General features: G+C 44.3%; 1 protein-coding gene across 2 annotated transcripts in view; it reads right to left on the bottom strand.

Moving 5' to 3' along the window:
• The window catches only part of TRAF3 (TNF receptor associated factor 3), a 557,290-nt gene that overhangs the window by 371,979 nt on the left and 159,080 nt on the right, over positions 1–26,231 (bottom strand). The window contains exon 1 of one of the 2 annotated variants that reach the window (XM_086937839.1): positions 11,693–11,730. The exons of the other annotated variant lie outside the window; for it this stretch is intronic. The gene's annotated coding sequence lies outside the window, so the exon portion shown is untranslated. Of the gene's footprint in view, positions 1–11,692; positions 11,731–26,231 lie in introns of those variants that run through there. 2 annotated transcript variants of the gene reach the window in all.

Here is a 26,231-nt window from a genome sequence, read left to right as displayed (position 1 = left end):
ATGAGTGGTAGGAAAGGTCTTGAGCACGTGCGCTCAGCCTCTTTTATTGGCAGCGTCATGTGACACCATGACGTCTGTGGTGGGTGGGTGTAGAGTGTATTACATTGCATAGAAACACTAGAACGTGTCCACGCTAAGACACCACAACATCCATTAAAAGGACTGATGCTGCTTCAAAAAACATGTTTCTTATTTCGGAAGACTTCCGGTGGTGCGGAGCAGGCAGTGGTCCTCTTGACCTCTGCAAATTAACTACCGACCCAATGTAGGGGTTGGTAGCTGATCAATCGCTCTTGACTACGTACGTTTGCCACTCATAAATAGGAGGGGGTTGCCTCTCTCATGCCCCCTCCTATTTGCAATTAGGAAAAGGACACAAACATCCTTTATGCATCTGAAAAACGTTTCCAACTAGTAAAAAAGGCTTTTTATATTGTAAAAATCACTTTATGTGGCTCAAAACCCTTTGCAAAACGCAACCACAAAAGCGCTTTGGAGATCTGGCCTTTGGCCTTGACTGCCGCCCTCTCTCTCATCCTGCCTTTTGTGACTGCCATGATCTGATGCAATGAACTGATGTTGCATCATTTTCGGAGAAGTGAAGCACGAGCAATTTATGAACGATTTATTAGTGTGAATAGGAAGCCTCCGTACAACAGAGCAATCAATGAGGTGATAAAATACAAATATTTCAGCGTTATTAACGATAACTCTTTCATACTGCTCCCTCCTGACTAGTATGCAAGCCGTATATTTTAATAGTCAGTTAGGGCCCATACACAATAAGCATTCCTACTAAGCATTAAACCACAAATCCCTTAAATGAGTACCGCGATGTAAGTCTAAGTTGTAAATAATGAGAAGGCTGGAGTGAGGAAATGAGCACCAAGAAGTACAGCTACTGCAGCAAGGTCACACAGGTCCCTTATTAAATTTGAGCCAAGAGACGTTCCTGTGCAATGGCATGTCACCATGGCCCACAAGGCACCGCTCAGCTGCAGTGCTGCCCACTCATATTAGCCGGCAATGCAGTGGACTATGACAGACATTTCAAATTTCTCAGCATAAACCAGACTGCATGTTCAATGCAAGTAACGCACACAGGTTTTACAACTAAAATCTGGAAATAGGAGGATGCACTTTACATTTTATAAGAAGCCACCCTTTTAAGAAAAAGCATTACCAATAATGCATCACTATAACATGATTTTTAGCTACATACAAATAACTGTAACCAGATGTACGACCCGTTTTGCATGCGCGAATGGGTTTGCGAACCTGTTTGCACATACATCATGGGCCTTGTGCAAAGCATATTTAGCGAGTCACAATTTATTTGCGACTCGCTTAATAGGTTTTGCGACTCACTATTTGGAAGGGGCGTTACCTACCAAATAGCGAGTTTGAAAACCATGTACTAATGATTTGCAACCGCAATTTCGGTCCCAAAACACTTGCAATTACCACCTACTTTAAGTAGGTGGATTATACATTTGCAAATGGGAAGGGGTCCCTGAGGGACCCCTTCCCCTTTGCAAATGCATGTGAAAATATTTTTTAAGGGCAGGCAGTGGTCCCAGTGAACACTGCCTGCCCTTAAAAAACATGCGTGGGACAACCACCAGCAGGCCTCAACAATGCACGGGCACTCCCACTGGTCGCGGCTCGCAGACCGCGGCCCCGCACTTAGGCCCACACCCGCCTCCGCAGATGCAGGTTCAAGCAAGGCCGCGCCTCCAACTCACTGCAACCAGCTCCGGCACCACTATCCTCCTGCAGCAGTGAGTAACGCCTCGTGCTGCACCCCGCCGATAACACCAGGCCTCCACACTGAGTCCCAGCTCCGTCGGGGTCTCCGCAGCCATTCAGGGACCGCTGGGTGCCCATGAGGCATGTCGTCAGCAGCACAGCTTCAAAAGTGCAATCTCCATCCGCAGGGCACTGGCCACCGCCCGTCTCCAACTCGCAGCGGGGCAGCGTGCGGACCGGTTCACCACCGAGATATGGCAGTCGCCATCTTGCGCCCTCACAGTCCGAGCACTCCACAGCGGATTTCTGCTTGTTGCTGCGGCGTTTCCAATCCGCAATGCCACCACTCAGCTCAGGGATGTTTTGCCTTACAGACCAGCAGGTTTTAGGGCACTGATGCCGCGACTTCAAGTGGATATTTGGCGGATCGAGGATCAGCCCAGCAGAGCTGCACTGAGGCGCAGGTCACAGTATGTGGGGCCTGGAATAGCAACTTTAACTTTAACTTCCATCTGGAAAAATCGGATAATAACGAAACCATGGCACTCCTGACAGATATGGAGATGATGGATTTCACCCAGTTGGTTACTTCAGCATCTCATGAGGCGGGACATATATTGGATGGTATATTCTCCAATTCGAAGGATGTTTATGTGAAAGATATCCTTCCACTAATATGGTCAGATCATCATGCCATCATGTTTAGTATACTAGTTAATAATTTAACAGTAAAAAAGGTGGTGGCTAACAGATCGGGGGTCCGCACATGGGCCAATCTCGTTGCAGGCCCCGCAGTCACTTTTCACTTGTGGGCCAAGCAATGCAGGCAATACTTTGCTGGGGATAAACGCCGTTGGCGCGGTGTGCCAGGAAATCCTAACATCTAAGCCCTGTCCTTTTCAGACTGGGGGGGGGAGTGTTTTTCTTTCTCCCCTCTTCTCCACTGGCTGGAATGTAAACAACGGGAGTGTTTTTGACTTGCTGTTTACATTCCAGTCAATGGAAAGAGGAGAGAAAGAAAGAAAAAAACATCCCCCCCAATCCGAATGACGACACTGAGACCTCTTCTCCAATGGCTGGCCGCCGTTTAGGAGGCCAGCCAATGGAGAAGAGGGGTGGGGTTTAAACTCACTACTCAGAGGCATTAAATCTCGCCAGCGAGACTGCGCATGTGCGCAGCCTATGCTAGCCGAGACCTAATGAAACAAAATCGTTTCATTTTATCATTTTTTAAATGCATCCCGTTTTTCTTCAAGGAAAATGGGCTGCATTTGAAAAAATAACTACTTTATTTAAAAGCAGTCCCAGACATGGTGGTCTGTCGAGCCCAGCAGGCCACTATCCCCGGGAGGGCCTGCCATTCCCAATGGGCTCGCAAATTGCGAGAGGCTCATTAATATTAATGTGCCTCGCAATTTACGACCCCATTGGGATTCGCAAACAGTGTAAAACACACTGTTGTACATTTTATTTTGTGACTCACAATTTGCGACTCGAAATTAGTCGCAAATTGCGAGGCGAAAAATAAAATGGTCGTACATCTTGCCCACTAAGTATTGACCTTTTTTCGTCCTTGTTCTAAATAATGCACTATTCAGTTTTATTGCATAACATTTCAGTGTGTATTTCTTTAAATAATAATAAAAAGTTTATCTTAATAATAACTTAAAGTAGTTATTACATTAGTTTGTAATTTATTTACATATTGATAACCTAATTTAGATTTTCCATTCAACACAATCTGCCTCATTATTACTTTTACTTTTCATCTTTCATATTAACAAAAATGCAACCTCGTAATCAAAATGCATATTTTCACTGTATAAGCAGCATAGAAGTTATGACTGCAGCCATTTAATTCACTGAAAACATTGATGTCTTGTTGTTAGCCCAATTTTAAGTACCTTATTAATCGTTTCATTTAAAGCTAAATATTATTCACACTCAGTTTCTTCTAAAAACACTATTGTAGTCCCATACGTTTTTAATTTTGAACTCTCTCTTTATTGCTGAGAGTAACCACGCAGCAAAAACTGTTTTGACTAAATGCGAATAAAGCAAAAACACCTGCTTTTATTCAATGAATGCTACACTTCTGAGCCACCTTAAAACAATCAAACACCTGCTTTTATTCAATGAATGCTACACTTTTGAGCCACCTTAAAACAATCAAATAAGTCGTTTGGACGCAAACCGTTATAAGACCTCTGAGATTAGTTATTTTGAACTAAGGCGTTTTGGTGGGTAAGCGAAAAATATGAGCAACTTGCAAATATCTCAGACCTCAACTTGCCCCTAAATTCTTAAATCACAAAAATGTTAGCAAACTTAAGCTGTACAAATCAAAATAAGGCATTAACAATGCAGTTGACCAGTTCCCCACATGTTCCCTCCCCTTTATGTGAAGCCATTAATTTTTCAATAATGATAACTCCCTCATATAACTTTAACCCCTTCCATGCTGATGACGAACCCCAGCCGTCATGCACTACGGTGCTCGTGTGCTGATGACGGCTGGGGTTCGTCACGGCCCGCCCCTGTTCGTGCTGCTTACAGCACACCAGGGGAATCGCGGCCGCATGGAAAGGGTTAAAGGAGCACTTTTTTTATAGGCCTCCAGGAACTTGGACAGAATTCCTGGCTACTTTAAATATTTTGATCGAATCCCTAGCGATAGAAGATTCTTTTACTATCCTAGGGGACTTTAACTTCCATCTGGAAAAATCGGATAATAACAAAACCATGGCACTCCTGACAGATATGGAGATGATGGATTTCACCCAGTTGGTTACTTCAGCATCTCATGAGGCGGGACATATATTGGATGGTATATTCTCCAATTCGAAAGATGTTTATGTGAAAGATATCCTTCCACTAATATGGTCAGATCATTATGCCATCATGTTTAGTATACTAGTTAATAATTTAACAGTAAAAAAGGTGGTGGCTAACAGATCGGGGGCATTTAAGGTCTGGAAAGACATAAGCAATGACCATCTGGCAACACACTTAACTTCCACTAGCCCGTTTATTCCGCCTGATCCTAATGTCGCCATTGATAGATATACCAACTGGCTAAATAATGCATTCAATCTGTTGGTGCCAAACAAGAGAATTTCCAACAACCGCTCCTCTCCTTCTGCTCCTTGGTTTACCAGTGCTCTTAGAGATCAAAGACAAAAGTGTAGGAACTGTGAACGACATTGGCACAAGTCCTACAGCCCGGAGCAAAAAACACGTTATAAGGAAGAATTGACCAAATATAAGGCGATGATTATACAGGAAAAAAGAAAATTCTATACTTCCCAGATTGAAGCCACAAACAAATCTAACAAACAACTGTATCTAGTAGTCAAGAAGCTAGCAGGACGCCCGACTAAGTCCACCCCTATCCCATCACAATCTCTGTGCGACTCCCTAGCTGACTATTTCTTTGAAAAAGTCAACACTATTTATTCGGAATTTTCGACTACTACCAAAATTAAAAAACACAGTTAACCACTCCTAGACATGCAGATCTTTGCCTGACGCAATTAAAGTAAGTCAATGAGCAACATATCATTGAAATAATGGAAACCATAAAATCAGGTTCGGCTACTGATCCTTGTCCCCCTATAGTCCTTGCGTCAGTGATCAACCTAATTGCCCCAGTCATCACTCAGATTTGCAACGTTATGTTCTCAGCAGGGACGTATCTGGACAAGCTGAAAAACACCTTCCTTAAACCACTGCCAAAAAAACCCACTTAACTGTTGAGGACCTTAAAAATTATAGGCCAATAGCTAGTTTACCATTTCTAGCCAAAGTGGTAGAGAAGGTGGTGAATCGGCAGCTCTCTGAATTTATAGAAGAGCATCATTTGCTTGATGACACGCAGTTCGGGTTCTGTAAGCTCCATGGTACCGAAACAGCATTAATCAAAGCCACCGAAGATATAAGGATCATTAGAGACCAAGGAGGCACAGCTCTGCTTGTACTGCTGGATCTCTCAGCGGCATTTGACACGGTCGATCATTCCATTCTGATCGACCGTGTCTCGGCCATAGGTATTCAGGATATAGCATTAGATCTGCTCTCCTCCTTTCTCAAGGATAGGACTCAGGCGGTGACACTAGGCCCCTTCCAATCCGCCCAACTGACGCTACCGTGTGGAGTACCTCAAGGCTCATCCCTAAGTTCCGACACTTTTTAATATCTATGTGTCAGACCTAGCAAGAGTCATCAAAGCTTATGGGATGAGCCTCACATCCTACGCGGATGACACTCAGTTGGTGCTGGCAGTATACGATGATGGAGAGAAGGTGGCAAAATGTTTTCAAGAAGGTATGCTGGCCATCAGCAATTGGATGTCCAGCAACTGCTTGAAATTGAACGCCGAAAAAACAGAGGTCATCATTTTTGGCAAGTTGTTCCCGCCGTGGTCATATTTGACGACAGTTTAAATTTCCTCTCTCATGCTAACCAAGTAGTCTCCACGGGGTTCTATAAACTCAAATTGATCCAGAAAGTGCAGGAAAAACGCTGGTTAGTACGTTGGTGATGTCCTCTTTGGACTACTGCAATGGGTTGTTCGCCAATGCACAATGCAGGGTTATCAACAAATTGCAAACGGTCCAGAATGCGGCTGCAAGACTACTATCTGGGACTCCCAAAATTAAATCAATTGCACACGTCGTCAGGAATTACCATTGGCTAACGGTCAGGAACCGCGTAAAATGTAAAACTCTATGTATCACCTTTAAAGCTGTACATCAATTAGGGCCTCAGTTCTTGAAAAATCAGCTTTCCATCTATTGTCCTAATAGGCAACTCCGATCAAAGACAGCACATCAGGTACAGGCCCCAAGAGTAAAGACAGTATCTTGGGGAGATCGGCGCTTTGTGGTTGCTGCAGCCAGATTGTGGAATGCCTTGCCACTACAGATTCACGTATGCCCTACATTATTGCACTTCCGCAAGCTTAGAAAAACTTGGTGCATAATGGCCGTAGCCTTTAGCTAGCACTGGATTCTGCTTAGTCCATGGCGCCGAGACGCCCAAGGGCATTTGTTGCGCTCTACAAGTTTCAAAAATAAATAAATAAATTAGCATGCAATATAAGGGGCTCTGACACTTTATAAGCAATATTTTTTTAAACACAAATAAACATGGTTGAGTATTATTTTTGAAAGGAACAACATACCAAACACAGTTGGATTAGTAAAAATAATATATGTATTTTATATATAATCAAGAAAATGTGTTATTTATTTATGCTACTTGCGCAGCCTACTAAGATATTACATTCTAATCAAATGTCATTTTAAGGAAACCAGACATTGAGTGAATGTAAAAAATCAAAACAATACGAAATGCAAACTAATTGTAAGCAAAAGAGAGAAACTATCATGCAAAACATGAAGACAATATCTGAATTGCCAAAAAGAAACAGATTGTAATGAGAGCATTATAAATGAAAGAAGCAAATAGAAATACTCACCCAGCCATATGCAAATCAGTCTTGACTCTGCTCTTCATGGGAAAAGTCCGGCCCGAAATGCCAAGCCAGGTCTTCCCTGGACCGGAAACAAGCATCTTGGGACCGGCTTATAGCTAGCCTGGCTGATGAGGCGTTACCCTGAAATCAGTCCCAGGATGCTTGTTTCCGGTCCAGGGAGGACCTGGCTTGGCAGTGCGCAATTTAGGCTCCACCCTTATATGTCACAAATATGCAATTGACTCATAAATGACATTATATTCACTGTGTGCCTTAATTTTATTAACATGTGTGAAGTATTTAAATGTATTAATGGACTGAAACCATTGAAGTGATTAGAGAATTATATATGTGCACGCTAATGTTTAATTGAAAAACGTCAACATACTTTTTATTTAAGTTTTACATTTATTTTCAAGTTACACGTGTGGATATATAATAATGCATTCAAATTCATATTAAATGCTCAGCTAAACTTAGTCGGATTACAGGCCTGAATTGAAATGCATTTTGAATTGCCAGCATGTTCTCTCTTTCTTTACAGGTGTATTATCATGATTCTCGTTCGTTAGAGTAAGGCTTATTGTTTGTATTCGACTGCTGATAGCGAGGCCTGGAGGAAAGAACTTCGCAGTGAACATGGAAAATTAATGGTTGAAAAGGCCTTCTGTTTATCAAGTACCAAGACGGACAGATGTTCAAGGTTGGGAACCACAGTCCAAGTTTCGATGTGAAAGCAAACTGAAGGGACATTGCAGATGAACGCAAGCAACAATTTGGTTGGTTCCTGGAGATATGAAAGAAGATAAGGACATTTGTGAATCTCCAGTTAGTTTCACATTGGTGTTCTCCCAGTTGGAAGCAGAACAAATTTCCTTTAGACTTTAAGATGGACAGACCTCTTTGCTTACTTTATTCTTACAAGTGTCAAGCTTTATGCTAAACACTTGTTTCCTTTTCCCAAGACTTCCACAGAAGTGTGATCATGCTGAACCTTCTATGCTCCCAAACTAAAATCCCTTGATAGATGATCCTATATTTGATTTATGTTTAGAAAACAGAACAGAAGTTTCTTTATGGAACACCTGTTTGCTTCGATGTTTCTTTGTTGTTGTTGCTGTCACAATGGTTATCTCATTTTATTGCAACGTAATCTACTGAGATAATCTTATCCGCTGTATTGCTGTATCTTTTGAACTTATTATTCGTTTGCCTATATACTGGGTTGATTGATAATCCAAAATCAAATAATTTTAACCATAGTTGGTGATTCCTGGTCCTTTCTGCTGAGTCACAATGGCTTCACAAGTTAGAAATGTATTGTTGATGCCTTTTCCCTTACATGGGTTCACGTCAACCGGCAAAGGTCCATACGACCGATGGGGACAATTCTTTAACAACATTACTAAGAGTTTGTGTTGTAAGGCTCAGCGCGTCATCACAAAAGACCCAAATAATAGATGGCATCAAACTCTTCCAACCACCTTGTGTCCTGCATCAGCTTCTGTAGGTGTAAAAGTCCTAGACAGACCTTGTTTGGACTATAATGATAATTTTGACCTCCTATTTCGCCTCTAGACATCGCTGGATAAAGAGTTGAGATGACATCATCTAAAAAACTATGGGCTCTGAAAATTCAAACTAAATTAATCATATCTAAGGGGCCAACACCACTCTAATCTAGCTTGCTCACAAGTCGGCCATTTCACCCTTCATGTTACAAAAACCGGCATTAAAACTTTCACTTGCACTTAAACAGATTCTAATTTCGTTTCTGTGCCTGTTTTCCATCTAAGTCAGTTATTTGTTGTAAATTTTGCTTCACTTAGTGTTCCAAATGGCTAAGTTATGTAGGTTACTAGCTACTTAGAAATTGTATACATTCATTTTGAGCTTTTCATTCGATATTCTTTCACCTGTTAGCGCCAGGACGCCCCTTTGCTGGGGCCTCTGTGCGCTCTACAAATCCGGATAACATAACATAACATAACCAGCACGGAAAATTAATTCGTATAAGAATACTTTTTAATTTTGAAGTTACATTTTATCACATAGGTGAAAAACAATACAACCAGCAACATTATGGGCCTTATTACGAGTACGGCCGCTGTACTCATGGTGGCAGGCTGACCACCGCCACCACTTCGGGTCTGCCAGCAGTATTCAGAGTCTTGATCAATAAAGTAGATTAAATTAAATTAATTCCAAAAAATGATCAGAAGGACAGGGTGAACAAACATGCTGAATAAGCGTAGGAGATGGTGATACATCAACGACAAGACACCGCTGTTCCTGAATGAGATCATGTGGGAGGCCAGTGGAAAGACACTGTAGGAAAGTGTAAAGTTCAGCAGAGAGGCCGGTGAATGTAACTGCACCCACTCGGCAGACTGTGCAGCATCAGTCAGCAGTGGGTAACAATCTATCATATCAACAACCCTGCAGCGGTGGGAGGAAGGGACCACAGTACAAAACACAGGGACAGATTAACGCAGAAAGGCTTTTGAAAACGCAGGTGGGATAAAAGGCGCCAAAAAGACATTTCAAAGGTCCAAGGCCCGACAGAAGTGGCATTGGTGCTAATACTTGGGGTATAACAACGAGTGTACATTTTTCACCACAAACATTATGAAGATTTTTTCCAAAGCCTAAAAACTCCACAAATGTGAAGATTACGGAATTCAAAATGCAAGAAAAAAGTTGTGCAAAAATAGGCTTTCCGGCTAAAAAATCTCAGCAAAAATCCGCTCTTGGGGAGAGAATTATCTGATGGAAAAAATGTTACTACAGTGAAATTCTCTACCAAACATCATTTCTCGCTGGAATGCATGTCCGCAGGACCCGTTTTGGGAAATTGATAAAAACTCACAACCTTTGCAAAGTATGAAAACTTTACATGCAAAATTTAAATTTAATTTACCCCTAGTTAGAACAAAAGCCAATGAAAAGACAGAGGTCCTCATTTTGAAGAAGACACGTCTGTTTCCAGGATTCGTGAACAGCAGCATCGTCTGTGCCTGCACTTTACTTGTAATTTTTCAATTGTGTTGGCATCATTTAAAGGTCGGTGCCCAGTGAACCAATGACATCTGCAGCGATTTTTCCAATAATTTCGGATGTAGGTTTTTCAGAATGGTTAAGGCCATTACAGATTCTCTGGTCCTTGGGGCCATCACATCAGAGACCCCACAAAAGATTCACCTATGTCTAGTTTCTGGTCTACAATCCAAAACAAGCCCAGAGGTCTGTCCAGTAACACCACCTGAATCAAAGCCCATAATCATTTTAGCAATAGTTCAAGCTTACTCTGGTTACCTGGAATGAGACTGCACAAACTACATATTTTGTTTAATTTTTACATCCCCCTCCATCAAGTAAAGGAACCTTACAATGCAATGCGAGCACCCAATTTAAGAATGTAGACGCTGTATATGGTACTTTGGTGCTCAGGTGAAGAATTACTTCGCAGTCTCCACCAGAAATAAATGTAGTTAACACAGGTGATATTGTGTGTAAAAGTTGCACTTCATTTCCCTTAGTTCCTATTAATTTATGTTTTCTGTTGTGAATGCTGTCAATTAATTAATTCTGAAACTATCGGTCTAAGCAAAACTGTTATCTGACATCTATGTTTGTGGACTGTCACGGTTTTTGGCTTTCAATATCTAGTCACCCAGAACTAGAGATATCACTTTACAGCCAGATGTATTGTGGAAAATGTGAGTGAGAAGTGGAACTAGAAACATCACAGAGCAACAGAGGACAACTCCATGTAAAATGTTTCATGTAGGCCACGAGGCAACTGCAGATCCCTCCAGGTATGCTTGCCCCTTCTACTTCACTTCAATTCAATTCTGCCATGCTGTCTCTCTAGCATTGTGCAGCAGCTGCTTCCTGCCACATGGAGTGCTATACAAATGAAATTATAAAAAATACATGAACACCTATCATCACAAGAGACAGGTTGACTTAGTATTTCTTTTATAGGGTACTGACTGTCGCACATGGCGTCCTCACACTGGAATAATTCAGACCGGATGGCCTGGTGGCAATATGAGAACTTGGAAAGTACTATGTGAATGTGGTGTAACTGAGAGCAAATGTTCACTCTAACAACACCTTTGCTATAGAATGGAAACTAGGGTGTTTGGTGAGGGCTGTGACAATGCCCTCCAAACCTATTTTTCGGCCGCCATACACATTTGTATTCCCATCATCCATTACAGAATAATGATATGTGCACAAGAGCACTGCCTAGCAACAATGTCAATGCAATAACAGAAATGTAAGACTGTGTTTAGGCTACAGGTTAACTATGGCAGGAGCTAGGGAATAAGCCATTTATCCACGGTTAAATGCACTGGTTGACCAATCGCTGAGTGCCTACACACACAAGACCACACAAAAGTTAACCCCCACTAAAGAGAGAACGTATGAAACTACAATGACAAAGTCAACAGATCTCACCTTTATAATGCGAGTGCCGAGCTGTTGGCTCTGCTAAGGTGATTCTGTAACGTATTGTTTAGAAAAAAGTGAAAGAAAAAAACATTTCAAAATACTGGAGGACAAACAAACATATATCTTGTATTATCTCATAACGGTACATGAAATTCAATATGCTCTATGTTTATAAATTGAAGTTTTCTTTTTCAAATACTTTTTACTAAGGGAACTATGAACAGAATTTAAAAAGAAAACTGAAGTGTCAGAATGTAATGGGGAACACTTATCAAGGCCTAATTTACTCTGCATAGGGTTTGTTCTCAGCAGTAGCCCAAGAAGCACGTTTATGGACCTTTAGGAAAAACGTCATTATAAGTGCACCTCCTTCTTCAAAGGCAAGCTGAGTGAGCCCAGCAGATGGCACTTCCCCCTGTGGTCATAAAGGCTTTTGTGCGCCAAAGCTTGCGCTTTCATGCAGTATGCGCAGGAACACAAAACGTTTGTTCTTCAGCCACACCCTGGCAAAAATATATGTTGCTGTGCTTTTACAGACAAGCTGGATGGGGTGGGCATCAACACAGGGTGGGAAAAGGATACTTTTAGGAGGAAAGCAGTACACAAGGGGGAAAGCTCGAAAACACATGCACTCTCATGGAGTTCAGAATGAAAAAAGTTGTTCCCTAAATGTAAGTAGTGAAAGGATAATAGCAAGCCTATCAAAAACAGAGGCTATACTCCAGGGGAGGGACAAACACAAGTAGAAGAAAGCAAGCCATTCAATAAGGAACAAGCAACAATAAAGTGACAATAAAGCCAGCCAATGGTAAGCACTGCGCGGCCAATAGGCCCATCTTAAGTTCACAACATGTTTTTCACAACCATTAGGTGAAACTTAAAGACTACTACAAAACATCCTTCTTAGCACAAAACAGAAAAATACTATTTAGCAAATAAATACATGGAACAAGTGAAAGATAGCTTTGACAGCCACAAGTATATGTAAGTCCATTGGCTATGAGAAAATAATTTAAAATTATTAGGTTTGCTGACCAAAACATTCTGGTATCAAAATGCCAGCAAAGCTCTCTTAAGGGAATTGAAATCAGGGTCGGACTTGCAACCAGGCGTTTCTATGGGCTGGCAGGGTGGGGGCCAGCTTTGTTACTAGCAACCTTTCAGCCACATTCCGACTTGCAGCCCTTCTAAATAAACAATTTAAAAACAAATGTTTTTAAAATACGCTTTAAGTACGCTTTAACACAAACTCCCAGTAGCAAGTTCCGGCCTCATTGACATATGGGACATTAGAACCAATGGACTTCACCAGCACCATCAAAAGTTACTCAACTGTTAAATGTTTGTTCTCATGACGACTTTGGGTCCAAATTTAAGAAACGTCATAGTCTCTGATGGCATATGTAAATCTTACATGACCTCAAAATCAACAAAATCTATGCTACTGCCTATTTCTAAAGGAGGAGGACATGTTGGTCTGCCTTTCTGATCTTTGGTCCCAGGTATTTTTTAGGTGTAATTTGTGGTCGTATCAGAAGTCAAAGGAAAATACGACAGATACTTTCATTAACCATGCTGCCTCAAATGGAGTCTGTAACTTGTCAAGAATGCTGAAGTCTGTGTGCCATTGCACACAAACTGTACAGACATACTCTCTGGGCGCTACAATGGCGGCTGGAATCTAACAGTATCAAATGTAAATTCACCTTTAATGCAGTCTGCAAGTCTAGGCCTAAACATTTTCAAGGAAATCTCCTGAGTGTACTCTGTGCTCAAATATCACAAGTTTAGTAGACACAAGTATGTTATTGTAGTATAAAGGCACTGAAATATTTAAGGCACAAGGCAGAGTGTGTTTCACTGGAGTCAATACCTGTGAGTCGAACAGAAACCATTTTTATGATTGATGTTAGCCAAGACCTTTTTGATTTTACAAAAATATTATGCATAATATGCCTAATTAGTTTGGGCCTTTCAGACAACTCTTTTCAGCCATTGGTCTGCTGTTATGTTATTGTAAATGTAAATTGATACTTGTGTAGCGCACTACTCACCCGCAAGGGTCTCAAGGCGCTTGTACGAATACCGCTGTGGAACCCATCCTGGCTTTCCCTGTGAGGCGTCCACTCCTGGGCACCCCCAAGGTGGAGGCCAGGCATCCTTAGCGTTGTGGGGGCCGTTGTGGAGATTAAGCAAGCTATTGCCCAGAGTTGCAGAGTGGGACTCCATGATTGGAATAGGCACCTAGGTGAGAATTATCAGGTCCGTGGAATTTTGAGCCCAAGACCCGCCGAGGCGGGGAATTGAACCCTGGTCCCGGGCTAGACCTCTGCATCAGGGTCTGCCGCTCTAACCATTGAGCTACACTTCTCCACGAACTTCTGCCCACAGTAGCATACAGAATGGGGCAATGGATCAACCCATTTCAGCCACTGGCTTGTGAGTGAATGGATTCCTCTTTTCCACAAAGAGCACATCCACACACACAAAGTAGTTACCTTCAGTGCCTGGACTACTGTAGTGATGGGTTCTTTTAGAAAAAAAAATGTTGTTGTTGCTTTTAACCAACTTTGTTTTTATATTGGCAAGTGCGCAGCAGCTCTCCCAACAATAACGTTTTATAAATACCACAATGAGGCAAAACAAAGATTGGAAATCCAAAAACCTAGCAAACAACATCAGACCTATAGGCTTTGCCAATGATTGTTGACACTGAGCTGTGTTCTGTCCAACAGTCTCATTAAAAATGAGTCTGCTGGTGTAATTGTAAAAAATATGCTTTTTTGAATTTCTACATTCTATCGTATGTTAAATTGGGGTAAAAGTATTTAAAATAAAGACGTTTAAAACGTATGGGTTGATAAAGATTACACTGTAAGCCTCAATAAGGTTTGTGCCTGGGAGGTCTCTTGGCCGTTAATTGTCAATCTTCCTCGCCGACGTTGCCTAGCAGCTGTTCAGAATATGGTTCTCGCAGTTCTGGTTTTTAACTGCAACGTCCACGTGGAAGAAGGAAATGATGCAAAGAGGACTAGCAAGCATGCTAAGTCGCCCTTACCCTTCTCCGTTTTCTTTTTTTCTTTGATTTTTAAAAACAAGCTTTTACCGTATCAATTTAAACTTCTCCTTGATTTCTGGAATATGACTACCTTGATCTTGGAGCCTGTTTTGTCTAACCTAACCAATGTGAAAAATGCGTCTCATACTGGCCGGGAGGAAGTGAGATGCAGAGCACCAAGCGAATTCTAAATATTCATACAATAGTATTCACAACCTGGAATCGCAATGTAAAGAATGATGTGGTGCTAATACCACACAAATCCGAGAGCACATTCAAAGACGAAAAAAAAGCAAATCTACCGAAACACTGAAAGTGAATCGTTCAGTAGAAATTGCATTTGTTTTTAATAAAGGGGCTTGGTTTCTGGGTTAATGTCAGTGCAGGGCAATTTATTTCGTAACCAATAAAAAAAATATATAAACCATTCGTAACAAATATATTTAACATTCGTTTGATAATATGCAGCTTTAAGAGTTTACAATATACCGTTGAAATGAACACAATATAAAAGCAAAAAACTCGCTTTCAAAATTACGAAATCCAAATAATCTCCATGCCCAAGTGAACGCTGGAAGGGCAGGAAATAACTGAAAAGAAAAAAAAACGGAAAAAGACACCTGTTGTCTGGGAAACCTCAAAGGCGCACGCCTGATGAAGGGGTGTTTATTTGAGGACACATGCCAATCCCATACTTAGAGTAAAAGGTCACACACAGTATCAGAAGAGAAAGTGAGCGAAGCGTGCTACCTGTAAAAACAACATATTCATTTTTCAAATATAATTTTATATAAAAGCAAGTTCAACCATTTGTTCCTACCGCGCTTTGACAAAGTTAAAAACGAAAGGTGGCCCCGTCTTGCTCCGGTTATTCATCGATAATTTTGTCTTTCAGCCAAACCCGGGAGACTGACTGCGTTTGCCTATAAGTTGTTGTACAGGGGAATTCCTATTAGGTGCTGCGCTTTGAATATTGTCAAACCCTTCCCCTGAGGCCCAGGGCTCATGCTGGGGATTCCCCCAGCACTATATTTACCGGTTGGCAGGAAGCTTTGCAGTGTTTTATGCTAAGCCAACAGTGGGCTATACCGAATTCCGGTGCATTTCTAGGCCTGATAATCTTAGGGGGTGGGGTGGTGGTACTGGCACTGGTTCTGCCATGCATCTATCTATATCTAAATGGCTGGCTCGCTCGCTGTTCGTGCAATGCCCAGTTGTGCCTCCAGTGGAGGCGGCAAATGAATATCAGATGCCACAGTCAGGTGAAGGTGAGATAGAAACTCTGCCAAGGTGATACAGCCGGGGATAGTGGAGGCGTCAGTGCTCCTAGTTCTGTACTGGGGGGAATGTATGACATTGTTCTGCATTCTGTCCATCAGCTGTTGTTTTTGCATTTGTCACCCCGAGTGGGACGGGTATGCTCAGACGTGAGTCCCGTGCTTTCCATGCCACTGGAATCAAGCTATCCTGGCTAATGAGGGCTAAAAGCCCGAAACCGGTCCTAGGATGCATGTTTCCAGTCCAGGGAGACCTGGCTTGGCAGTTCAGGCTGGACTGTTCCCATGGGGCACAGGGTCAAGACTGATTTGCATATGGCTGGGTTCAAACTGGAATGGAATGGTGAGCAAAAAAATGATGGATTTAGGCCCAGATCTCTGTACTGGTGTGAATGTATGATTGTTCTGCATTCTGTCCATCAGCTGTTGTTTTTGCATTTGTCACCCAGAGTGGGACGGGTATGCTCAGACGTGAGTCCCGTGCTTTCCATGCCACTGGAATCAAGCTATCCTGGCTGATGAGGGCTGAAAGCCCGAAACCAATCCTAGGATGCATGTTTCCAGTCCAGGGAGGACCTGGCTTGGCAGTTCGGGCTGGACTGTTCTCATGGCGCACAGGATCAAGACTGATTTGCATATGGCTAGGTTCAAACTGGAATGGCATGGTGAGCAACAAAACAATGAATTTAGGCCCAGATCTCTGTACTGGGGTGAATGTATGACATTGTTCTGCATTCTGTCCATCAGTTGTTGTTTTTCCATTCCTAGTTGAAACATGGCACATGGTAGGGCTGGGACGGTGGAAGAAAAAGTGGAGGGCAGAAGGGGAGGTTTGGTTGCAGGTGCTACCAAATCTAAAATACTGATTTATGAACAGAACGGATGTACCACACATTTATGTAAATATGAGGGTGCTGCTTTACCATATTTTTTTTCTCCAACTACATGGTGGTCATGTTACTTACTAGCATCTCCGTTCTCCTTGCAAAAGGATACGTTGTATGCATTCAACCGCTTGGTTGATAACTGGTGTCCAATGATTGATCATATTACTGTCATTGTGTGACCCTGGACTACTGCATTCTTACCAAGGTTTGTTGTGTCACCAAGAAGGCTCTTGACACTGGATCACTGGTTTATTTTTCCAGAAAAGTTACAGACCTGGGCAACAAAGGATCAGTTGTTGCCTAAATGTATTGAGCGTGAAAACCCAAATTCAGTTCTCTGAATTATCTCAACAAGCTTTACCCACAGCAGAAAATAAGACCTGGAATTCTTTATCTGTGGAAACAACTTCTGCTGCGCCTCTCTACTCTCTACAGCCTTTCAAAGGCCTCAATGATGCACTAAAAAATGTAATATCTTGTATAAAGAGGAATACGATGGAGCAATCTCCCCTGCTGAATCTACATAACCAGCACGTTTGGTAATGAGTGGGCGTTTACGACTAGGATAAACCGCCCATTAGGATGGACATGTACCAGATGGGTAGGACAGATAAACACTTTACCTATATGGGGAGATTGCACTGACCCGCTCCCTTCTCCAACAGAAGTAGTCATTAAGGCATAGAAAACGGGCTGCTAGTTCTTAAGTGCTCATTATCCCAAGATACCTCTCTCTTCAAATGTCTCACTTACTTAATCGCATATCTGTGTTTGACGTCAACAGCCAGTTGCTGCAACCAGTTGGGCATGGGCTCAAGTCGCCTGAGTTTTGGCTGCTTCTATGCGTCTCCTAAATTAATTTTTATGTTTAACAATCAATGTCCGAGTTGGTAATATGACACTATATCTCTATTGGAAAATGTAAACGGAGTTGTGGTTTAATCTATATCACATGAATACATATTTAATCTAATTACACCCTCCTCACTTTTCCCTACTAAAGGTGCTGGAATCTCTGTCTGAAGTTAATTTAATGTCAAAAATAGTACAGAGCATAGAGAAAGCTATTTTTTTGCCATACTCTCTCCCTCAATATACAACAGGAGCCTGTTCCGTGTGGGTGCTTAATGTCAGTGGTGTAACAAAACGTGAGGAGGTCTCCCTGCAAAGTACATGGAGGGGCACTCCCACACTCCAGACCTATTCAGGAGCTCTCAGGCCCGCCCGTGCACAGTGCCGGAGGGGGCCCCCTGATGCGCGGTGTACCTCACACCGTGGGGGCTATTGTTATGCCACTGCTTACTGCGTGTAGACAAAGCCCCTTTGAAACGGACACCTCTCTTGAAGAAGGGCATCACAACTTCACAGTAGCCCTCCTGTGTCAGTACCCATGCACTGGCAATTTCCATCCATGCAGTTGAGCCTGGCGGTTAGCCCACGACCATGGGGTTGCATCGGCATCTACTTTGCCCCTAAAGGAAAGTGATAGCTGTACACACTGTGACAGGCCCACTGCTTTCCTCAGCCTTCAATTCTAGGCAGCTTGCTGTTCAGACCACAAAAAACTGGCTCTGACAGATATTCCCAGGACAATTCCTTCCCATCCTTCAGCATTCAGTGCAATCAGCTCATAATTTCTGAGCAAGAGACTCACAGTCCCTTTCTATATGTTCTACAGAATTTCTCTCTCACACAAGAACACTCCTCAAATCACCATCTAATTATTATGCGCACATACATAACTACTCTTACCCGCAAATAATTTCTGAGAAGAAAATATTAATGAATTACAGGTCTGCGGCAAAATGAAAGTGGAGGTTTTGTGCTGGTGTACAATGGAAAGGGAATTATGTTTCAGAAAATTACACTTCAGCCAGAAGACCAGAATCCACATTAAATGTTCCCAAATGTATGTGATGACAAGCCTGTTTTACGTGTTCCAGGAACCTTCCTGAAAGGTCTGCTTTTTTCGAACATATGGCTAATAAAAAACGGTTCACTCATCTGCTACATAAATCAATATTTCGGGATCTTTTCTATTTTGCACCTGCGGATTCTGGCCTGCTGCCTGACGTGTCATTTTTTTCTCTGAAACATAATTCCCCTTAGGAGTTTATTTTGGTTAGCAATACTTAGAACACGCTATTTATGTCAGCTGATATTTCTATGTAAGATATTCCGACAGGCAGGTTTGTCAAAATATGTAGGCTGCTTTGCATATGAAGGTTGGTAGTCACTCACTGGTAATAAGATACCGCCTTCTATTATATGTTAATAAATGGAAAGCCTCGTTGGTGGCACAAGGCTCTCTCTCTCTCTTGTACTGGGTTAGCCTTGTGATGCAATTCAACATTTAAACATACCGTCTAAGCCCTGATCAAATAACCATTAAGACTTTCAGGAATGGAAACATTGACTCCAATTTGATTCCGTCATCAAAAGAACACAGAAAAATGGCAATATGTCGTTACTTTTTGTTCTTTCTAAGAAATTGGGGCTTATTATTTTATTATCTATTTTGTACAGTTTCTTCATGCTACCTAAAATATGATGTTTAGGGAAAAATACAGGAAGCATCAAAAACTCATTCAAGTTAAAATAAGTGACTAACTCGATGTAGAAATAATATGTCTCTGTACAGAAACAATAAATGCAATTAACTAGATGGTTAACACAGATATACTGAAATAAGCATGGCTAGAACTTCTGCTTAATCAACAAATCAGGGACAACTGTGAAAAAATCAACAAAAAGTAATCAGAATTCATATTAGTAGATCGGCTTATGTCTACGACAAAACCAAGTACAAACATTAAGACGTGTGACAGTGAACAGGAGGAATCAGGGAACAAGCCCTTCACAAAGTAAAAGAGTTGATTCCATACGATGCATGGACTTTGCTAGAAAGCAGAAACAGAAAAATCATGTGCCCCTCCGCAGTTGATGAGCACCCAGAAGTGAGGTGGAGTTTCGTTTTCTTGCAGCAAGAACTTACCACCAGGGAATTAAAGCCAGTACCTTTGTCTGAAAGAAAGGATTAAAGGGTAAGCGGAAAACTGTAAGTGAGGCTAAAGCTTGTGTGCTGGTTGAGCTTAGCATCTGACACATTGGAGGGCAAGTCAAAAGGGGCAAACTCCCATTTAGGGCTGGGGCTTATGATATCGAAGTTTTACTTATTCCCGTTTTCACTAGCAGACTTAAAGCTGTTTTGATATTCAATTCATGGGGCATTTATCTGGATGATGGCCCTCAGTACTTAATTGAAAAATGGTAGACTAAAAATTTAAATAAGGGTGGTAGCCTTTAAGAAATTGGGAGTTGAGCCGCATGTAATAATGAAGAGATAAAAAATGACGGACCCACAAAGATTTATATATTTACACCATCACCAAAAAGATAACATTGCTAATTAAGCATTCAAACTTTTTGGAACTATGGAGGGGGGGTCCTCCCTAGCAATTTCGTGACTGGTACTCTTGCTCCATACTAACCGTTTTAGTTTAGTGTACCCCCCCTAACGGGGTAATTGTTTGGATGGAACTTGGGGCGACAGATGCTTCCTGTTTTGAAGTGTAGGGTGGGGGGAGTTGGGGGGTATGGGTGGGTGGGGAGTCCATTGTCTCCCATTGGTCTGTTGTTTTTAGCCGCCTACGGGCCACTTTCTGGTTCTGTCCTACTTGGCCGCTCGTCGGCCGTTGTTGATGCTACCTATGGGTGGCTGGTTGCAGCTCTCCTTCTTGGCGATATATGGCGGGTGGGTCCACACCTGGCATGCAGCTCCTGTTGTCCACTATTTTGTTATTTTCGGCCGCCTACGGGTCGCCACCGGGGGCGAATGCGGGCAGCCGCTCCCCCCCTCCCCCTCCTTTTTATCCCTCGGGCCTCCAACGCCTCCGCCCCACTCACCACCCCTGGTCAGTCCTCTCTGCCTCTGTGCGCGGACGCTAACTCCTCCTTCCTTGGGAGCGCTCCCTGTGCTCCCCTGTCCCCCATGTCCTATCCTTCCCTGATGGCTTACACACTGACTAGATCCCTCCACATGCTCTCATTGAACGTCAATGGCCTCCTGGACCACATTAAACGCACAGCCATCCTCCGGGCGGCCCATCACCATGCAGCTGACATCCTTCTTCTCCAGGAGACGCATCTCCTAGGCACACAATGTAATTTCCTGGCTCGGTACGGCTTTGCGACAGCAGGTTGTACACGCGGGTCCCGAGGGGTGGCAATCCTGCTTAGAAGAGGCCTCCCTTTCACCTTGACCAGGGCCGAAACAGACCCACAGGGGTGATACGTAGTGCTCTCGGGTGTGATGGAGGGATGCCCCCTGAACCTCCTGAATCTCTACGTCCCCCCCGCCCTCCTTCCCCCGACACTTCAGCGCCTTACGCCAGTTTTATCCTCCCTTCCGCAGGGTCTAAGGGTAGTTGGGGGGGATTTTAACGCAGTCATGTAGCCTGAACGTGACGCCACAGGGACTCCGTCCGCTATCCGGATTTCCTCTGCCACGACTGTCGGGTTGAGCCTCGGCTCTGGTGCTCTGTGACGTGTGGCTGGTCTGAAACCCCCGCAAGACTCAATATACCCACACGTCGGCCTCCCACCACACCCACTCCCGCATCGACCTCCTCCTGCTACCGGCCACTGATTATCACCTGGTCTCTGGGGCCACTATTTTGCCATGGAGACTGTCCGATCACTCCCCTGTCTCCCTCCGGCTTGTGGTCCTCCCCGACGGGCCCACGGGCGGTCTGGCGTCTAAATGCTTGGTTCCTGCAAGACCCCGCTCTGGTGGACTCCTTAGGACGGGAACTCGGTCATTGTTTTTCTACCAACGAGGGCTCGGTCCCCTCGCCGGGGACGCTATGGGAGGCGGGCAAGGCCGTGATCCGTGGAGTGGCCAGGGGGTTGGTACATGCGAAACGCGCGGACCAAATGGCCCGACTTGCGCGGCTGGAGTTCCAAGCTGCGCGGCTGGAGGCGGCGCAGTCTCTTGATGGGCACGCGGATCCCTCCCGGCACCTGGCAGTGGTTCGAGAGGAGATTCGTCAGGTCTCACTAGACTCGGCTAAAATGCTGTGGCGTTCGTCGGTGACGCGGGTGTACGGGTGGGGGGACAAGAACGGCAAGCTACTTCATAACTTGGTCTCTTATCCCAAAACCAATCGCATTATTCTGGAGGTCCGGGCGCAAGATGGTACCCTCCAGGTACCCTCCAAAACTTTTGCGCACTTCTATACGCGCTTATACGTGGCTCGAGAGGCGGACGCGCCCCTGACCACCCTGCTGGACGGCGCGGACGCCCGGCGGCCTTCACTCTCTCAGGCCACCGCGGAAGCCCTAGACTGCCCCTTCACCTTGGAGGAGGTTCTGGGGGCCATTCCCCTCCTACACCCGGTAAGATGCCCGGCCCTGATGGGTACCCACAGGAATACTACGCTGCCTTCCGAGACCTCTTGGCCCCTCGACTGCTGGTCCTCTTCCGGCACGTGGTGGAGACTGGCTCCTTCCCCCCCCCCTCTTCCCCGAGTAAGAACTGGCTACAATAGTGGTTATCCCTAAGACCCAGCAACCTTCCCTGAGCTGTGCGGATTACCGCCCGATCTCGCTTATCAATACATAGGTCAAGCTCTTCGCCACGGTATTGGCCCAGAGGCTCCGGCCTCTCCTGCATGAGCTGGTTCACTCCGACCAATGCGGGTTCATGCTGGCTAGGGGCAACCATCACTGCATCCGTCGCCTTCATCTGGCCCTGGCTCACCATGCCCCCGTACCTGGCCCTTCTCTTCCTCGACTTCGAGAAGGCTCATCCAGCGGGACCCCCTCGTCCAGGGATGGACCTGGAATGAGAGCCACGTAGACAAAATAGTCCTCTACGCAGATGACGTGCGCCTCTACCTGGTGGATCCAGCGAGTTCGGGCCCCAGGTGCTTGCAGATCCTTACGGCCTTCGAGGAGGTCTCCAGACTTGGCCTCAATGCGGCCAAGTCCACACTGGTCCCGCTGCACCCCTCCAGAAAGTGTTACGACTGGCAATCGACTATTCCCCTCAGGCGCCACATCGACTATTCCCCTCAGGCGGCACTCGGTCAAATACCTTGGGATTTAGGTTGCTCTCCTACCGGAATTCGAATGGGCCCTGAACATCATGCCCTTGGTCGCTCGGATGAAGGCAGAACTTAAGAGATGGCAAACCCTTCCCCTCAACCCCCTAGGGAGAAGCGCACTTTTTAAAATGATGGTCTTCCCCAGTTTCCTCTACGTTTTACAAAACGTCTCCATCCCCCTCCCCCGCCCTTGGTTCCGCAAACTCGTCGGGGCTTTATCCCGGTTTCTCTGGGGAGGCGGACGATTGCGTATATCCCTAGCGCATAGCCGTATCCCCCCATTGATGGTGGCTTGGGGGTGACCCACCTCTACCTCTACTACCTTGCCACTAAACTCATCGTTATCCACGTCTGGTACGCGGGCGGCTGGTCCGACCCAGCCTACCGAGTGGAGCTGGATGCAATGGACTTCCCGCAGATTCAAGCATTCTTATACGGTAGTCCGGTGCCACAGGCAATGGCCCGATTACCAGAACGGTCCTCTTGGCCTGGCGTGCCGCCGTGCGACACGTGGGGTGGAACCGGAAACTTACTTGGCAGACACCGCTTTGGCACAGCACTTAGCTCCGGGAGGTTTTGTCCCTGAATGGGTTCCGCCGATGGGATCTGCTTGGCATCTTGGTCCTTGGAGATGTCTGGGTGGGGGACCACATCCGCGCATTTGCAGACCTACAGCAGCGCCATGCCCTCTCCCACAACCAGCACTTTCGCTACCTACAGTTACGCCACGCCCTCCACACGTATCTCCCCTCGCCGGTTTCCCTCCCAGAGTTCCGCCCGCTAGAGGCCCAGGTGATGATGGGGAATCTGGACAGGGGAGGGGTGTCCCGCATCTATCGCTCCCTAGTGAATAATGGCCCGCATCCCTAGACCGGCTGCGCGGTCGTTGGGAGGGTTGGGTGGGCCCCCTGGAGGAGGCGGATTGGAGAGATGCCCTTATGGCACCCAGAACCCTGACCATAACCTCCAAGCTACGCCTGGTGCAGATATACTACCTCCACGCGGCATACCTCACCCCTGAGCGGTTATTCCGTGCCCGGCTGCGACCCTCTTCAGACTGCCCGAGATGCGGCTTAGCCCCCGCTGATTTTTACCATATGGTGTGGCTCTGCCCGGCGAAAAGTGGTGTTTTGGAAGGGGTGGAGCGGGAACTCACACACACCCTGGGATGGGCGGTCCCCCACGATCCCCTGCAAATGCTGCTTGGGTTCTTCGAGGGTCTGGATGGCTCCAGGATGGACAAGCGTCTCTTGGGGACGGCGGTGGCCAAGAGAGACATAGCGTTACACTGGTCACGGGCCATGGCGCCTACTGTGGGGGTGTGGAGGAGGGGGGTGGACTGGTGCGGAACGCAAGAGGAGGCCCTATTTGAAGCCCAAGGCTCTCCAGAGTTATTCCACAAAGTATGGGGGAAATGGTTCAATATGATACTGCCATGATTTTCGCTGTACTCTATGTATCATGTTTCGCTGTTACTGTTAGCAGGACGTGCTGCTGGACTGGAATGAACTGACCTTACCCGTATTTATTACTGACCCAGATCTATTGTATATGCTGATTGATGAGCTGCAACCAATGAATTTGGTTTGTATATACATATTCAATAAAGTTGATTATCAAAAAAAAAAACTTTTGGGAATTCTGTGCAAGTGCAAACCAGAGTCTGGATATTGTATTGTATTGTAATTGCATTTACATAGCGCTTACTACCCCTGACGAGGCGTCAAAGCGCTTTTTCGGCGGGTTGCACGCTACTCCGGGACCCATAGAGGATTAGTGTTGAATTAGTATAGTGAAACATGCAAGTACATTTTAAGTGGTGGATAGGTTAGTCAGTTATTTGTATTTGGAAAGATAGCAGAAGGATAGAGGAGGAAAAGGTTTGTATTTGAATAGCGCTTGTTACCCCTGATGGGGTGTTGAAACATGCTATTCAGGAAGCCCATAAAGGATTAGTGATGAATTAATATGGTGAAATATGAAGGTAATTTCAGTGGTGGATATTAGTCAGTTATTTGGAGTGCGAAGGTTAGCGGAGGGATAAAAAGGGAAGAAAGGTTTGTATTCATATAGCACTCATGACAGACTGAAGGTTGAGAAGAGCTCAAAGAGCCAGTAAAATCGTCAATGACAAAGGGATATATTACCTGAGCTGGCAAATAAACAGACGGTGGAAAACCTCACTGAAAATTATAAAAGATTTGGAGAATGCCTCTGGAATGTACAGAAATATATTGAACACAAAAAAACACTGAGGGGATTATGCAGTCTAATAATGCCAACATTAAGTGATTTGGATGATGATTTATTAAAAATATGGCAAAATTATACCACTGAATGAATGCTAACATCAATCAAACACGCAGAACAGAAATTGGAAAGAGCTGCTTGGAAAAAAAAGGAGCTGGAACAAGAACTGGTAAAACATAAAATGAATGAAGAGATAAAAATGCTCTTGAACTCATGTAAATAAAGTTTTAGAAGCATGAAGCGGAGGGTCAAACAATAAAGGCAAATAATTCATTGGAAATACATTGGATTATGGCAATGGGAACATTTATACATTTGCCAAAGGCTGTAGATCCTGTGTATAGCTTTTTTCAACTGAATTGAATAAAGAACCCTCAAGAATACAAGAAATAGTTGATGTGATCATTACTGTTTACCCTATTAGAGATAACAGTTTCTAAAAACGTTTAAGTGGTGCACCTTGACCTTTTTTCAAATCCTCTCATAGTTCATGTTTTGAACCTACACTGTAACAGTGGGTGTTGTGGAGTGTGCACACAGACTGCCCCATGTACCAGAGGGTGGGCCCAAAAGAAAAAAAAAATTCTTGGAGAATCTTTGACTAGGTGCTGTTCTCTTGGGAATCTTCCACTGTTGTCTTTCCCTTTAAACATTTGCCAAATGAATTTACTCCATGAGGAATACAGAATTTATTGATATGGCTCTAGGGCAGAAAGAAATGTGGGAAACTGAGGATAGCTCAGAAGTCAGTTCCGTGGACAAAGGCCCCTTCCTCGAATTTGATTTTTTTGGGGAAAATGAGACTCATATAAATGTGACCCAAACAAAGAGCAAGAGGATGCTTGACCAAAAGAAGCAGAAGTAAAAGGAAACAGAACAAACGAGGAGTAGGGAAACAATAAGCAAAATGAAGTTGATGAATATCAGAGACATTGGGAACCTAGTTATTAGTCTTTCCTCCAAAAC

Source organism: Lissotriton vulgaris, chromosome 9 (genome assembly GCF_964263255.1).
Source record: "Lissotriton vulgaris chromosome 9, aLisVul1.2, whole genome shotgun sequence".
NCBI classification, from domain to species: domain Eukaryota; kingdom Metazoa; phylum Chordata; class Amphibia; order Caudata; family Salamandridae; genus Lissotriton; species Lissotriton vulgaris.
Note: the sequence above shows the minus strand (reverse complement) of the source record. Positions and strands in the feature narration are given on the sequence as shown.